Source organism: Aptenodytes patagonicus, chromosome 5 (genome assembly GCF_965638725.1).
Source record: "Aptenodytes patagonicus chromosome 5, bAptPat1.pri.cur, whole genome shotgun sequence".
NCBI classification, from domain to species: Eukaryota; Metazoa; Chordata; class Aves; order Sphenisciformes; family Spheniscidae; genus Aptenodytes; species Aptenodytes patagonicus.
In genome coordinates this window covers 76,484,132-76,497,382 of record NC_134953.1, presented here as the reverse complement: position 1 = coordinate 76,497,382, position 13,251 = coordinate 76,484,132, and the positions used below count along the sequence as shown (strand labels likewise).

At 41.4% G+C, this 13,251-nt stretch overlaps 1 protein-coding gene and 1 non-coding gene across 2 annotated transcripts in view; one reads left to right on the top strand and one right to left on the bottom strand.

The window, feature by feature from the left end:
- The first annotated feature begins 1,260 nt into the window (after positions 1-1,260).
- BCAR3 (BCAR3 adaptor protein, NSP family member) overlaps positions 1,261-13,251 on the top strand; it is a 118,785-nt gene continuing 106,794 nt past the window's right edge. Inside the window, exon 1 of the mRNA XM_076337764.1 lies at positions 1,261-1,283. The gene's annotated coding sequence lies outside the window, so the exon portion shown is untranslated. The remainder of the gene's footprint in view (positions 1,284-13,251) is intronic.
- On the bottom strand, positions 1,354-1,438 carry TRNAR-UCU (transfer RNA arginine (anticodon UCU)). The gene is given in 2 exon segments: positions 1,354-1,389; positions 1,402-1,438. It is a non-coding gene; the product is annotated as a tRNA-Arg (tRNA).

Sequence of the window (13,251 nt, the reverse complement as noted above, 5' to 3'; positions counted from 1 at the left end):
CTTGGAACTAAGCAAGTTTTATGAAGCTGTCCTTAAATACAAAAAGTAGAAAGGGAAATAGTATTTGGGCTGAAATGCATTGCTGGAAGTGACTGAACAAGGAGGAACATTTTGTCTTCTGTCATTTGATTTGGTTGCTTTTTATGGGGTTAATGTAGAGAGGTTTCCATTTTGCTATTTACCTGCAAATTCTGAGAAAGTTTGATGTTTCTGTGAAGGGCTATATATATATATTTTAGAGCTAGATGGCATTCCCGAGTGGGTTACTGTGCTGCAAAACAGTGATAGTTAACGTGTGCTCCCGATGGTGTGTTTCATTTCAATTATGTGGATTTTTCCTTTATTGCTTTTAAATAAAGATTATTACAGTTTGAAAAAGAGGCCGTAGTCACACATGCAGGATTAAAAATAATTCACAAAAAAACCCACGAATAAAATCATGAATCAGATGAATTTATAATGTGTTCAATCCTGAGCAAAATCAAGGTTTGTTTAGTGCTGCTACCGTTTTACCGCCCAATTTTTTTTGATTGCTGTTATTATCTTCATCTTCTGTCTATAGGTATGTGTAAGTTAGGAAGAAAAGGTGGTGGTAACCCACGCGTTAAATGCTTCCCTTTTGTCTGCTGCATTTTGTGGGCTTGTTTTGTTGCTTGAAAATAACTTTAACCAGAAACGTATCGTGGACCCCCACTGGAGTGCCTCCAGGAAAGACACAGTCGCATTTTCAAGTGGAATTACTTGCCCAAGGCCCTCCGAGAAGCCCAACGGCGTAAGCAGGCCGGTTCGTAGATGCCGACAAACTCGCCGGCCCCGTTGCTGTGGCAGGGGGGTTGCTTGCCGGCTTTCCTTCGGGGCCGGCGGGCTGCCCTCCTTCCCTCCGCTGCAGGCTGCTGCCTGCCGGCCCCCGCCCGCCGGGGAAGGGCTGCGGCGGGCGCCGCGCGCCCCCCCTCGCCGCGCGCGGGCGGCGGCCGTTGCCTGAGGGCAGGCGGCGGGAGGGGGAAGGGGAGAGCGCCCTTCTCCCGCTGGCGCGGAGGCAAACGGCCGCTCGCCGCGGCGTCCTCCCCCGGCCCTCCGCCTTTCTCGCTGGCGGTGAAGCGCCTTAATGCTGGCTGGGGCCTAGCGGAGGTTCGAGAGGAGCCGCCGCCGCGCTCGATGGAGGCCGGTGCCGTTGTCCCCGCCTTCCCCGCTCTCCGTCGGGAGGCGGGTCCGGGGAGCCTCGCTGACGGGAGCCGGCCGCCGGGAAGCGCCAGGTCGGCCGACCCGATTGCTGCGGCGGAGAGGTGAGAGACGGGAGAGTGGGGTAAAAGGATTTCAGCCGAAAGAGGAGGGGTGGGGGCAAAACGGAAGACGCGACTCCGCCGGGACTCGAACCCGGAACCTTTGAATCCCTTCACCCGCTAGAAGTCCAATGCGCTATCCATTGCGCCACGGAGCCACCTGTTGGAGTTTCCTCGCGCCGCCCATAGACCCTGCCTGCCGCCGTCCCCGGCCGGCGCTCCGCGCCCGCGGCCCCTCGGGAGGGGCCCGGGCTGTGAGTGGGCCCGGAGGAACTCTATTTCACGCGTCGGCGGTGGATACTTTTATCTTTTTCTCTTCTTTTTTCTTTTTTTTTTTAACCAGTGTGAATAGGCTTAGTCTTACAAGCCGCTGTATAAACGAGTCTGGAGGCGGCCTCTGCGTGCCGCTTGAGCGCTGCCCACGGCCGGGTACCGGGTGAGGCCCACAGCCCGCTGTTAAGTGCTCGCCGTAGGGCTACGTCGTTATCTCCTGTGACGGACTGCCTTTTTTTAAGTTCGTCAGTAATCAGTATAAAATATTTGCCGTCATCCCACTTGGGCGTTTTCAGTATTAATCCTTATGTCTGGGGGATTATAATTATATTCCACAATTGCCTTATGTTGGGGAACTGTTCCTCCAAAAGTCCATAAATTTGCATAAGGAAGTCTTTATAGGATTGGGTTTTTTTACACAGATGAAGGTGCTACATTGACGAACTAGATCAAATGATTTTGCTTTAACAAATACGAACGTTTCTCATATTGCAATTATTTATACTGTGCTTTTAACAGCACTCCTGAAGTGAACGGGAACATTTCAGACAAAAAAAAAAACAACTTTCAGTCATAGCATCAAGGATATGGGAACTACGCTGGGCCAGTTCCAAAGTCATTTGGAACCAAGTTATTTTAACATTAGTGATTTCCAGCATTGTAGGTTTTTAGGGACGGCCTAAACACGGGGGGTTTTGTTTTTGTTTTTTAAACAATAGCATCTGAATTAAAAGAACTTAGAAAACTGTGCTTGTGTTTACTGGGCATCCCATGCACTGCAGCGTTTTGCTGGCTTTCCAGTGCCACATGAGACAAAAAAAAAAACTGTGTGGGAATCTGAAAGACAAGACACAGGTGACCGGTAAAAACATCTCCATGCAATCTCTGCTAGCCACTGCAGCAACTTACTGTGAGTCGACAGGTGGAGAAATGGGATGTGGGAATCGCACCTGGAAATTAGTGACTGAGAATATTTTGGAGACCTTAAAAAAAGTCCTTGTAAATGGAAAGAACAAAAAAAGAAAATAAATGAGGGAAATAATATCCTATTACGTGACAACATTTTCAATGTGGGTAAAAACACATTGCAGTGTACTTGGATCATTGTTCCAAATACTGTGAATGCCCATTATTAAATCTATTAAAGGGAGCAATGACTGAACTGTATCTGTTCTAAAATCACAGTAAAACCCCCAGTGGATTCAGTAAACCAAGATTTTCCCTTAAAAGCCGTAATTATGGTCTGAAACAAGTCTTTGATGTTATTTTTTTAAATCAAGAGCAGGCATATTAGAAACCCCAAAAGACGAGAGCATGAGGTTCTTCTTTCTTTAACCTGCCTCAAAACTGAATTCTAAGCCCAGGCGAAGCCTGCAGCTTTCTGCTGCTGGGGTGACTCCCTGGCTCGGCTCTCCCGCGGCCGTCCCTGCTGGGCTTGGGAAGCAGACACGGGGCTGCCAGGCACCAGGTCACGCTGGAGGGCTCAGGAGAGTGAGCTGGGGTCGGAGCGGGCAGGGCTGGAAGGAGATCTGCTCTGCAGGGCCGTGGCCTAGGTTATACAGTAAAGTGGTTTTGTGAGAATCTCGTGTATCATGTCATAAGTTAAAAGCATCAGTATCCATACGAGTGGAGAAAAACATGAAAAACAAGTGCACCCTAAAATCTGAGGAACCAGGAAGCTAATCAAATCGATGTAAAATAAGCTGATTAGGATACACAATCCGCTAGCCATTGCATCAAGGGCTGAGATACCGAGTGTAATGAATAACCAAGGTGACTCGGGTAATGAAGGCACACTGGTAGTACGCCCTGTGATTCCCATTCCAACTAGTGCGCCTGTGGCCAGCAGCAAGCCAAAGCTCATGAGCTGGCTGATTATTAAATAGCTCTTGCAGTGCTGCCCAGAAACTGGGAGGGTTACTGGAAGGGTTCAGTAGTTACAGCAAGTACTGTATTGGAGGCACACCCCCCAAGCTAACAAACTCTTGTGGAGCCAGAGCAGTTGTAAACACAGACCAAGAATCACTAAGTTATACAAGATTCAGAGTAGGTCTGATTGAGTTTACAAGCTCTGGGTCCATATGGTCTTGCCACAACTGTTCTGTTATGGACAGAACTCTTCATAGTGCTCCTGGTAAAGGAATGCAAAGCGTGGAAAGTTTAATTTGAGTCCTCGAGGCCCTGCACTGCATAAAAGAAACAGAACTTTCGTTTTTAAGAATTGAGTTGATTTTCAGAATAATAAGCTTAAATTTATGTTTGTGCAACTCAAATAAATCACTTGTAAGTAACTAAGAATCACCATAAACATCTTGTAGTTTGTGAATACCTGGGCACATTTATTGTGGGGTGAAGTGAGTCAGTACCTCCCCAATGTGATTTGGTAACATGGTACCTTTGGACAGCACAGCACTGAATGACAGCAGATAGTGAAGAATCCCAGTTTGCTGTGAGAAGACTAGTTCTGAAGGTGTATGAGTGCAGAATCCTGACACTCATGTGATTGTTATTTCCTCTCATGTTTTCATTTTGGTTAGTTGGTTTACACAGGTAGGTAAAGGCTGGCTCTCAGTTCCGCTTGTGCAGGAGGACTGACTGGGGAAGCATTTACAAATTTTCCAGAGATATTTCAAATTACTCAAGTCAGTTTCCTTTTTTATTCTGCATATGTAGTCCCATTGCAAAGTCCACCTTTCCTTTGGACAGCAGATGGAGCTGCTGCATGAGAAACAGGACAGCTCTCGGTTCATGAGCTATGGAAATGTGGTATGTTAGGCAAAACCAACAGATCAGATTAACCTTTGCTGGCGCCTGGACCTGGATCGGTCTTTTGGACTTTCCCTCTTCTGGGGCTGGCTGAAGTCCACTTCTGTTGCAAGCTGGCTTTCATCTTAGCGCCTCTTCAACTTTGTGCTCTGTTTCAGGGAGTAGAAGTTTCTTGGAGTACAGGTTTTAGTTACTGGCACTTAGAAAATTTTCGCTAAACTCAGCTAGGTGCCATTTTGCTAATTTTAAATATGAGGAGAAACTGAGGTAGGACTACCTTGACACAAGACAGCAAGTGCATCGATGGCAGGCCAAAAATAGCACCGTCCTATAGACTCTTCCATTGATTAAAAACAAAATCTAGAAATTAATTATGAAATTGTTCTTCAAGAGACTTTTTACAACTTGGGTTTCAGCATTAACTTCTGTCATTATGAAAAGAAAAAGCACTATGTACTGTATATCTAATTAATTTTGGTTAGGTTTGAGCTTCAGTGAATTTATTAGAAAGTCAATTTCCAAATTTACAGAGCTTCCACAGATGTTTGTTGGGAGTACCATAATTTTTCTCTAAGAACCTTTACAGTAAATATACTTGTTGAGAGCAAGAGATCATAGAAGGCTACAGAGAAAGAGGTTGTCACCTATAGATTACCTAAGTGGGACCCTTACGCAATCTGTACATTTCAGGTTCTTTTCTTTCTCTCCCTTGAAGTGGGGATTATTGCAACCCTACTGCTATAATGATTCATCTGTGTAGTGCAGCAAGAGAAAGCACTCTTTGAACCGGCAGGAAAAATGCTGGGATGCACAGGGCCTGAGAATCCCAAAAAGAACTCTTTCAGGGAGGGTTTCTTTTGGTAACTTACAGTTTGATTTTTTTTTTTATTTATTTTCTTAGCATGAAGATAAATGCTTCACGTTGTAGATGCTTCTGCATCTCTGCCTTTTCCTCAGCTGGGGCTGTAATCTCCATGTGACTATCAGGGCACTGGAGAATTACCCCTCTTTGTTTGTCAGGCTGCCGGCAGGAAGACTGCTGTTAAGAACCCCTTCCAATTGTCTTATTTATGGCTGTTGTTGGACTAATACATGTTCTGTTCTCTCAAGTATATTTGGGTAGGTAGGAGTAATTCCCAAGGGCAGTGTCTTGAGGAGTTGGGGGGACATGAGCAATCGTGCCACATCACTCCTACAAGGGAGTACAATGTTAATTCTACAGATGATGTTAATTCTGTGCAGCTCTATTAACAGATCAGCTGCGGCAGAGCTAGCTGTGAGATGAATACAGTCTTTTGATTGAAGACTTTGAACCCCTTTCCTCATGTTGCATAAGTGATTTTTAATAGTAATTTTTAAATACCTGGTGTACAGTCCATGGATCTTAGTCATTGTTCTCTGTGATAATGCAATTGGTGATGAGCCTAGGAACTGGTTAGAATGGTATCACTTGCAGTTCATTCGTAGTTGCTCAAATTCTTTCTAATATCTTCTTCTGGAATAAATGCAAAATTAAATTTATTTTTTCATCGTTCATACTTACAGTTTTATTATTTAATGTATTTATGTACCACACATTTGTTATTAATGTCTTATTGAGTTATTTTTTATTTCTATGTTATTATTATTTTATTTCTATACTTACTGGTATATTTTCTTCAAAAAGCAAATGTCATAAAACCAGGTGTCTACAGTGACTTTGTTTTTGTGAGGGGTTTTTCCTGCTTCCTGAATATGTACATTTGGAGGCCATTCACTGCAATGGTGCAGACTGATGGTCAAAGGAACATTTTTAATAAATGCAGATTATTGCAGTTGTGGTCAAGAGTGCTTTCTTCATATCACACAAGGATGAAATTCATGACTACAAGGTGCTTTTCATCCTTAATTCCATTGACGTCCTTTGGGATATTGCTATTGACTGTTTTCACTGAAAATAACTGGAGCGTTAGCACCTTGCAGGAGATCCTCAGATTGATTCCAGAAATCAATTTCAGTAATCACACGTACAGATTTTTTTTTTTTTTTTTACTTCCTGGAGGATCGAAGTGGCAAATGCTTGACAAACATTTACTTCAAGAGTGCACCCTATTAGTGCCAAACCTATGCAGAGTCACATGGAATCTCTCTGAGCACCGCGACAGGACATTTGGAGAAGTCCCAGTTGGTGCCTCTTGCCAAAAGTGGAGTACATCTGACTTCCAGAGAGATGGGAGTCTGTTTCAAGACAATTTCAACATTTTCGGTTGTTAATTGGATCTGTTTTTTCATCAGAGCGTATCAAATTTTGTTTCAGAAATGCATAAGATTTGTGTCAAACATCCTTCAAAAATATCCAAAGTGATGGCTCCCTTTCACTATATAAAACTATTCTTAAAAAGCCCCCTTTTTTGTTATTCTTAAAATCACATTTTGTGAGTATGTGTCATAATTTTATGCTTGTTTTCATAATTTTATGCTTGTTTTCCAGTGGGAATTTGCTTTGCAGAATTATTTCTTGTTTGGTTGATCAGCCTTTTCTACTGTGAAATTTTCTGTCCGTGTTCCATAGCTTAACACAGTGAGAATTGGCTACTAGCATCTTTTCAGTGGTGCTATATAGTTCTGCATTTCACTCATCTTGTATTCCACTGCATTTCAGAAGCATGACTTTTTGGGCATTTCTGTTGCCAAAGGAGAGCCTGTCTATGTTATTCTGAAAAGACGGAGTTCTTTTGCTTTTTGTTAACATTTCAGGTTTGGTAATAAGCCCAAGTTTCTCATTTCTCAAACTGTTTCTCATGCAGCTCTTTTCAGTGTCCTTTTGTGTACTTTCCTCAAGTTGTATTCTGTGCAAAGTACTCATCTGTGATGCATTTTAAATGAATTTTCTTAACTACAACTGCCCTTGATCTTTGGCCTCCCTATGTTGGGATTTCTGTTTGTGTTGCAGCTCTCCATTTCTGTTTCGCTTGGTTCCACTTTTTTTTTCCCCCCTCCTATTTGGTGAAATCCTAGACACATGATTTCATTCACCTTATTTTTCTGTACCTGTTTGTTCTTCCTCATCTTAAGGTTGTCTCTTCGGTATTATGAAATTGTATCTAGTCTCTTTTTATGTTATTTGTAATTTTCAGAGCAAACAGAGTGATAAGCAACACCTATTTTTGTCTCAAGTTAATCCTCAAATTTATGGGGAATACACCTCAGTTTACCTTAAGTGCCAAAGCAGTCTTAAAGACTACATCCTTAAGTTAATAATGATCAAAGACAAAGTTGACGGTGCAAAGTTATGTTCTTGCCTACATTTTGAAATCTAGGTGTAACCATCTGGGCTTTTATTTTTTTAAATTAACACCAAGCCAACAAATAGTTACACAGTCGAGTTGTTCCTTTAAAGCTTCTCAGATGACGCTATAGCTCAGCTCCTCCTATGCAGTTCAGAAGAAAAGTATGTACCTGTGGTCTAGTGATTTAATCCTGAACTTCTGGATTTTTATTCCAGCCGCGCAGCTACCATGCTGTGTGACTGTAGGCAGCCTGCTCCGTTTTCCTTTCTGTAAAGTATAGACAGTAGATGCTTTCTTATTCCTCGTGTTGTTGTGCAAGTTAGTCAGCTGCAAGGTAACTTTAAAATTTTGAGATGAAACTTCCTCTGGAAATGCCTTGTTGTTATGCACCTTATTTTGTTTGTCACTTTCCATATATCAAACCTGAATGGCAAAAGAGATGTAATAGAATCTACCCAGATAGCTTAGCTGCTGTTCAACAAGTTTCCTTTCTCCTTTGTACGGGTTTACTAAACGCTATTGGGTGACGGGAGTTCTCCTGTTGCTTGTTTTTTCAGTTGCTTCTTCAGCTCAGTTACTTGGTTCTTCATTTTGTAAGAATGAAGCAGTTGTATTGTCCAGATAAACTTGAGACACTGATAAAGATTATGCTGCCTCTGCCAGAGTTTACTTAGAAAATAAATAGGAGAAAACCAACAGCAAGTATACAGATTTGGTCTCAAGACTTATAATCGAGAGGAGTGGGACATGTTTCTCTAGCATACATGCTAAGGTATAGTATTTTGAGATTATTAATATATAAATTTTGTTCATCATCAAGTATGCCGATTAAAAGCAAGAATTTGAATATACAATTAAAAGATAATGACTCTGAAACAATCTAAAAAAATCCTTACCTTCTCCCACGCTGTTTAAATGCAGCATTTGCTTTCTCTCCTCACCCATGTGCTCTGGGAATGATGTGCACATATTAAACGAGTGCGCTGTTTAAGCAGTGGTGCAGTGCAATCATCTGGTTCAGTGCAGAGAACAGGAATGTTTTGTAAGTAAAAACACTGGGTTAACCTCTGCATTCATTTGAATCATTCTGAATCTGAACTAAGAAAACCAAGACAATGGAGTTATTTCAAAGCTGTATCAATGTTAGTAAGAGTATAATTTGGCCTGGAGTGCCTCATTTTTTGTAATGGACAGAGTTGGCATGATGCTCGCTTTAACAGAGAACACGTAGGTGATTTTTGCCAACTTTTGCTTTGGAGATGTCTCTGGTTAATAAATCCAGGCTTTAAGTGTTGTCATTACCTTTCTTTCAGGGGAAAAGTGCTTTTAATCTGTGTTGATTGGGACCTCCTCTGAATAGGGACAGGAAGAAAAAAAAATGGCTGCAGACTCTTGTCTCTTTGATGAGGGATACTTTAATATTACGGGATTTATTGCTCTTAGATTTCCCAGAGTGTGGCAGTAGTACTGTGTGGACTATTTTTCATGACAGCTAAAAGTTATTGTGGGGTCAGAGTGTCCTATCAACTGTTCGGATCATCACTGGGTAGTAAGTGTGTCCCTAAAGTTGTTTGTGTGTAGTCAGTGCCATTTCTGGAAAGAGCTTGCCAAGCATGTTCTAAAAGGATGAAAAGCTTTTATTCTTGATTAAATTTTGCTTTTCACTCAGTTATGAATATGAGTGACTGACTCAGCATAACATGTGAATACTGAGTCTGATCTAATTGCAGAAACAATACTGTTTAAAAATCGTGTCCTTTTGTCAGTCTTTTAATTGCAAATATTACACAGGCTGGGCATCTAGCCCAGAATTATATATACGCTCTTCTCCTCCCTCCCCCAACAAGTTTTTACTAGATCTGTTTCAAATGTATGTTGATTGTACTGTACTGGAAATTTTCAGCAAAATTATCCCTCTGTGGATTTTTAGAACCAGCAAATGTGGATTGTATTTTAAGGGTTTATTTCTAAATTTGCTTTATCTACTTGAATATTCACTTAATGGAACTGTATCACAATTTATGAACTTGATTTTTGTAGCTAAAGTCAGCGTGCAATATGAGGCAATGGACTGGGTGCCAGGAAATCTCTAATTCTAACCCTGTGTTTGTCTTGGCCTTGCAGCATGGCTTGGCAAGCCACTCACATTTTCTTGTAGGTAAAGTGAGGGTGATATCCAACTCGGTGTTCTGCAGAATTTTAGCTCCATGATATTTGTGTGGAACTGACTAACTCTTCAGTCAGTACCCATAGCCTTCGAACTCTATGCTGACATTCTTCACCTTTCTCACTTTTTACTCCCACTTGGCAAGTGTGAAGGGAGTGTGTCTGAGCACCTGACCCTGCACAGGCACAATTGTGCAGAGAAGACGCTCAGCAGCTCATGGTTCATCCACACACAGTGGACAGGGAAGGTGATGAAGCACCTGTACTACAAAGGAGTTATCTGTGGCTGCTCCAGCTCCTTTGAACCAAAAGATGTGGCTAACGGGACATCACTACTGTCTTAGGCCTCTTGCATCCCTGCATGCTATCTGCCAAGTGGGAAACAAAGCTCATCCCATTTTACAGGAGTTACAGAAACTTCAGATTTACTTCTCATGCAAATGACCATTCTCTTTTATACAGGTAGAAATCTGAAATTCTTTTTATAGTAAGCAGTCAGAGAAGACTTCAGATTTTTTTCTGATGTAGTTGATACTAGAGTGTGGATCAGAGATGCACAGGAGTAGATTGAATCTTGTGTCACAGGGGCAAACAGAGACCCTGGAGGTTATGCATAGGCTAGATATGGATGTGATGAATGGTGTGAAGCAGAAGTGGGTCTGTGGTCTGTGTAATGACGGGGATGATACTTCAATGAAAAGGAATGGTATACATTTTTTATACTTTGGAAGCAGGGTAAATGGGAACAAAGGAGTTTCAGATTCACAAGTGGGTGATGTGCACCATATGGGTTAACTCTGAAATATAATTTTCAAATTTTATAAATTATTATCCACAACACTGTCAAAAATTCTTGTTTAGAATTTACAATTGTATTACAGCTAGCTATTTTCTCCATGGATTAGGAAAAATTTTCACATATTGGGTGAAATATGTTGACTATATTACATGAGTTTTTCAAAAATAACATTTTAAATGTCTTTTTTTTTTTCTGAAAGATAACTGGAGATTATTTGCTATGTGGGTTATTGGTAACGATAGGCAGATGGGGAAGCTGTGATTCTGATTCTGTTTGGGTTGCAGCCTGCTGTAAATTCTTCTCTGATGAAAATGGGAGGAAATTCACTTTAACAGAATTAAATTAAAGGCTGCCAGCCAAATGCTTAGTTCTAGTTGTTGCCGTGACCTGAATATAAAGAACACAAGCAGCTCTTCTTGTGAAAAGGACGTCTTTCTTTTTTTCTTTATTTCCAAAAGAATTGATTATTAAATCTTGTTATGTGAATAGATATTTTTATGAGTAAATAACATATCTTGTCAATTTTCTATCACATCTCCAGTTTGTAGAGCCAAGAGGTGTGCAGTGATAAAACATTCTGTAACAACAGCTTTTATCACACTAAAGAGTACATACGTTAACTGTAAAAATCCCAAAAGAAGAGTGAAATCCAAACAGATTCCTCCCTGTCCCTGAAACCCTCGGCTATCCTTTTTAGGTCTATGTGGGAAGTATTAAGAAAAAGAAATTGCATGGTAAATACTGATAGAATGGATCTGGTTTTGCTGTGAAAATTGGAAACTTCTGTATCCCTCCAATGGTATTATTATAAACAAGGTAGTTGTGCTCACTGTTATTTGGAAGGTTCCCAAATTCTTTTACCTGGTACCCTGACCCCATACATGACACATAACATATGACATCAGCCTTTTGAGATCTAGCATGAGCAACTATGACATTGAGTGACCACGTGGCAGGAATTAATTTTCTCATATAGAATAATTCCTATTAAAAGCCATACCAAAATTGATGGCATTACTCAGGGGACCATTCAGGGAGTGTCTAGGTGTCTAGTGCTTCTCTGTGAACATGGGGTGAACATGGTGGCCACCTTGTGGGAGGTGGGCTCTGGCTAAGGAGCTGATTGAAGAAAAGGAGCTGTGAGAGGAGGTGAGCAGGCTTGTGACAAGAAAGAAGAGATCAACAGGAAATCAGTCCCAAGATGGAGGGGGCTGGAGCCTCGTTATTTCTGGGAACAGAAGAGAAGGCTCCTCCTCTGCCTGCAGAGCTGCAATCACAGAACAAGTGCAGTGCCCTGGGAAGAGGTAAGGATGAACAAGGACCCATCGGGGGAGGCATCAGAGCCAGCTGAGCCTGAACCAAACATCAACAAGAAGAGTAAAAGACAGCTGATAGATATTGGAGATTCCCATCTGTAGGGAATGGAAGCACTCATTTGCTACCCTGACGTGATGTTTTGGGATGTTTGCTGAGCACTGGGGCTTGGATCCAGGATACTGCAGAGAGATTGTCAGGGCTTGTCTGGTCCTTAGACTTTTGCCCCTTGCTGCACATCTGCATGGGCACGAAGGACATACCAGGAGGGTGAAGGTTACAGGGTTACAGGGGCCCAGGTGTCTCTTCAGTGAGCAGAAGAGGCTTGGATAGGAGAGAATACATCCCGAGGAAGGGTTATCATAATCTAAAGAGAAGTGATGACACAGGATCAGTGAAGAGATGTCCTTATGATGGGGGAGGATCTCACTCTTCCTCTGTGAAAGCAGCACTGCTGGGGGCGTATCTTAAGTGCCCATACATAAATGCTTGCAGTATGGGAAGCAAACAGAAGGAATTGGAAGTTTGTGCACAGTTGGAAAACTAAGACATCATTGGGATTATGAACATTAGAAATAGCATAGCAGTTACCTGGAATGTATACTTTGAGTGTGACTTTCATAGTAATTTCTAGCCTTTTAAAATTCAATTTAATAATATCATGGTTTTGTAAAACAAGGTAGACTGTAGAATTCCAGTTGCAGGTAGACTGACTCATGGTTATGTGACTTGGTCAAATACATCTGCCAGTCACTAGCGGAGCCAGGTCAGCTCCGAGTTACCTGTCTGGAGTTCTACTCTATCCTTCTTTTTCTTATTTTCCGTCTTTAAAATTGTATAATGAAGGCGATTATATAATGTAGTTTGACTAGTATTTTCAGAACTGTAGATCTGCCAAATTTATTGCTGATACAATAGATTATACTCATTATCTGAGGCACATTTACCATCTTGTACTGGCCAACTTGAAATTTGGCTAATTTGTATTACAGTTGCAAGACTTAATTTACTGTGTATTAAAGGTAATACATATATCTGAGGAAAGTGAAAACAGTAAAGTTTCCCATACACCAATTAAAATTTGCTCTCAAGAATCTTCGTTGGAATGACTACATCAGTAGGCAGCTGCGTTGTATACTGGTATATTATAGTATACAATATTATAGTTTGATCAGTGCTTCAAGACTGACAGATTACAAAAAAAAAAGCTTTGTATCTATAAACACAGTAAATCTGTTTTGGAAGTCATTTAGTATATTGTATAAATGAATGCCCTGTTGCAGTTTTGCAGTTAGCTTAAAAGCAGAACACCGAACTCAGATTCTGCACTTCTGTAATCTATCAGTAAAACTTTTTTTTCTGTTTTAACAGCCATAGTGGAAGA